This window comes from Ictalurus punctatus, chromosome 10 (genome assembly GCF_001660625.3).
Source record: "Ictalurus punctatus breed USDA103 chromosome 10, Coco_2.0, whole genome shotgun sequence".
Lineage (NCBI taxonomy): Eukaryota > Metazoa > Chordata > Actinopteri > Siluriformes > Ictaluridae > Ictalurus > Ictalurus punctatus.
This window is the reverse complement of record NC_030425.2, coordinates 28,225,664-28,230,000: the sequence shown is the minus strand read 5'-3', so window position 1 is coordinate 28,230,000 and position 4,337 is coordinate 28,225,664.

Sequence of the window (4,337 nt, the reverse complement as noted above, 5' to 3'; positions counted from 1 at the left end):
TCCCAGACTGAAAAGAAACGATTCATTTGATAAAAAGTTGATCTTAAGTGCTTTATTCGTCGTGCTAGTGAGCCACAATTTGCGAATTCGACGCGCAGTAGTCTTACTCATTTAAGAGCAAAACAGGCCACAGGCCATCAGCTCAGGATGCATATTAAACTGTAAAGAATGAGATCAGGTTTTGTGTTTCATAAGTGATGTTTCGTTTGTTTTATTCGTTTTTTTATTATCCCCCCCCCCCCCCCCCCCTCTTAGATTCAGTGCTCAAATGTAAAAATAAAGAAATAAATAAAAGCACAACAGCATTGCAATAGTGAAATCATCCATACCGGTAACAGTGGTGGAGGTAATTGTGTGTGTGTGTGTGTGTGTGTGTGTGTGTGTGTGGGACAGTGTTGATGAGCTCTGAATGTGCGGTGTGTATGTGGTTGTGTAGCGGAGGCGAGATGGTTAACACACTGCCGCAGCACCGCGAGTCACTTTCCTCCTCTCCTCTTCTACTCTCTCTCCCTCCTCGTCTAGTCTCCTCGTTCACTCGTTCACACGCTCACTCGACTATGAACGCACTTCATCATCCCTGACAGGCTGACCACCGCTGCCGCTTCTGATGCGTTCAGCATACCTTCACTGCATCATAAATAAATCAGAGCGATGACTTTTCCCCTCATCTTAGTCTCTCGTTTTCTTTCTTTCCTCCTTTTTTTCTTTTCTTCTTCTCTTCTCTCTCTCTCTCTCTCTCTCTCTTTCACTTCCATCACGGAACGACGGTGACGTCACGTAACCGTTCACCATATTTCGGAATCATCGTCTTCTGATCGTCGCCCGTCGTTTGGACGAAAAATGCCACTTTCTAGGAAGAGCGTGCACGAAGGCCCGGTTCACACCGTCGTAATGATTTACGAACAAAGATGTCTGTAATACCTTCGTAAATGAATCACAAACGCGACTCTCAACCGGGATTCACGTCGCTGTAACGCTTCGTTACCGCTTCACGACGTCTTAGGAACGTATTCGTACCAGTGTATACTGTCTTAGCACTAAGCGTCGGACATCTTCATGGGAATTTTAATCGAGACGCTTTAATTAGATTCGTCCAAAGCACTCTTCGATTCCCGTGGGTCGGACACGGGTACGGCTAAGAGGTCGCGTCTAGCGACAAACGTCGCCGCGGAAGCGCGTGCGAGACGATCTCGCGCGATCCCGTCGAATCCGAGTCGTCTCCCGCAGAAAAAAAAACACACGCAAAAAAAAAAACCCCTCACGTTTTTGAAAAAAGACGCAGCAGAATCTAACACGTTTTCTGACAATGATCACAAACAAACAAACAAACAAACAAAAAAAAAAAAACGACAACTGTGAAATCCTGTATGGTCCGATCGCAACCAGTAATAATAATAATAATAATAATAGAGCATAACATATATAATAATAATGCATAAACGCATTCAAGTATTTATTTATTTATTTGCTTGTTTTTTTTTATTTATTGTTTTGTTTATTTCTTTAGTGGAGATCATTGGCGGATATATGACATCATAGCCTACGTATAATAATATATGCATCGTATAGTTGTTTATATTTACTCTCAACAACAACAACAACAACAAAAACGATTCTTGATGATCTCTCTGGTATATCATTCATTTATTAAGACAGTTGTAAAATTGCTGTGGTGCGAGAGGAATAAAACACTTCGTAGAGTGAAAATAATCGACTTCGGGAGAGGTGACATTACGTCCTTTTCCCCCGTTCGCTACAAGCCCTTTGCTTTCGGGATGTTTTCCTGAGAAGAATGGCAGAAATTCATCTAGATGATTGTAGTAAATGGGGAAATCCGGAAAAATCCCACTTCCCACTTGTATGTACGGTGATTATAGCCGGGATGGTCGGAAGGCACCACTCTGACGATCTCCGTTCCATCTCAAACGTTATGTTTGTCCAGAAGTAAGCGGTGACCTTCTGATCTTTCCTTCTGCACGGTTATCGTACGTCCGTGAATTCCGTCTGGCGGAGAGATAAAGTGTGCAGGAAGAGGGTTCTAGCACCGCATTAGAGGAGCATTCCTCACAAACTGGTCTTCATTTCCTCTTCTGAAGACAGACATCGTTCCAGCTGAAGAACCTGGAGGGGAAATAAAGCATCTGGCCAAATTTACGTACGTCGAAACCTTCGTGTGTGTGTTGTTGATGCGTCGCAAACCTGCTAACGCATTCCGTCGTGTTATCTAGCATCGGGAGTTGCTGGCTGGGATGAGCACTGCGTCGTTTCTTCTCTTTTTCCATGCTGGTGCTCCAGAACGACAGTTCGCGGATGACTGGCTCACTGGAAGATCAGCATTTATTCAGGTTCAGCTCCTCGTTCTCGGGCCTATTTGTAACCTGTCCAGAGTGAGAGTCCCAGGCTCGAAAATCACCGGTGTCGCCATGCGTCATCTGTCTCTGTCTGTGCTCCGCGCTCACACACACTCACACGTTCCCAAGCCACTTGTCGGCTCTAGCACATGAGGATCTCGGTGACGGACCGCTCTTCATATATCAAGCGGTCGCGCCGTCTGACAGGTCGAGCCCCTGACGCGCGAAATAACGAGGGCGGCCGAAAACGGAGACGGAGAAGGTGGCGTTAACCTTCCGACTCCTGACGTAACTTTTTAGAAGCACGGTTACCGTTCACGCTCGTGATAACCGGATATGTTGATTCTATCACGGCGCTTTCGGATTCTCCGCTCCGATTGGTCAGAATTATTTCGAATCATTCTCTGCTGCAGATCACGGGTTCGTTCGCCATTAACGCGCTCGTCCTAGTCGCGATATCGTCGCTATGGTAACAGCGGACGCTCTACGTAAGAGTAAACGGATCGGTGAGCGTACGTCATCGTCGATCCGTGCGGAGAAACGGATTGAACACGTAAGGAAGGAGTCTCCAGTTTCAGCGCTATGTAACAGTCCTTTTTTCCCACGAGGACGATATAAAGCCAGGTTAGCGATTGTTTATTAGTTTTGTTTAGTTTTGTTTTAATTGTTTATTAGATTGTTTAGTGAGAACGGGAAACTGCCAATAACTTGTATCGTGAAAGTTCCAGAACGTTGAAGGTAACTATAAACACAACTATAAAAAAAAGTACAACGTGCTGCTCTGTAATGAATAAAATGGAGAATTGCTGCGACGTGAGCGGAATACAGAACGCTTCGGGACGTGCTGTTAGAGGACACGTTCCTCATCTTTCTGTCAGAAATATTTACGTACGAATTTACGTTTTGGGTTGCCAGATTAGTTTCCGAATATATATATATATATATATATATATAAAAATATATATATATATATTTATTTTTATGATAACATGAGATACTCTGAAAAAAAAAAAAAACAGTAAAAAAATAGGTCAAAATATTGCTGGTACTTTTTTTTTTCCAGTTCAGAAATAGTAAAAACAAACAAACAAACAAACAAACAAACAAACAAAACTCGACCGAGCCCGTAAGGGCACATGGTGATGGAAAAAATATGAGATGTGAGGAAAATAAAAATTTCGAAACTTTCGCGTTCTCCCGAGAAACTTTGCATTTTTTTTTTTGCCTTCTCTCGCAATTTTTTTGCTTTCTCTCACACTTTTTCCCTTTTCTCACACTTTTCCCACTTTCTCCCGCGCTTTATTTGCTTTCTCTCGCAAGTTGTTGCGTTCTCACATTTTTTTCGCTTTGCTTTCTCTCGCATTTTTTTCCCGCTTTCTCTCGCAATTTCTTTTCGCTTTCTCTTGCGATCTGTTGCCTTCTCACAATTCTATTTGCTTCCTCTCGCAATTTTTTTGCTTCCTCTCACACCTTTTAGCTTTCTCTCACACTTTTTTTGCTTCCTCTCACACCTTTTAGCTTTCTCTCACACTTTGTTTCCCCTTTCTCGCACACTTTATTTGCTTTCTCTCGCAATCTGTTGCATTCTCACAGTTTTTTTTTTTTTGCTTTCTCTCGCTATTCGTCGCGCTCTCTCTCTCTTTTTGCCTTCTATCAGCTTATTTAGCTTTAACTCGACTTCTTTGCGCGACGACGCAAGGAATCGCGAGCGAACGCGAGAAAATTTTGCGAGCAAATCACATTCCTCCCTCAACATCAACACGTGTCCGTCCCCCACCTCCCACCCCTCAGGGGCTCCGTGAATACCTGAAACAACTTGACTTAGCTTTCTCTTTTAGCTTGGTGCAAGGTTCATTAAAAAAAGGGAGTACAATATAATTACACAGTGAATGATTTGATTGTAGTTTTAGTGTTAATGACTTTTACAAAATACGCAAAAGTTTGCTTTTTTTTTTTGTCATTATGCATCGTACGCTAAAGCTAGTC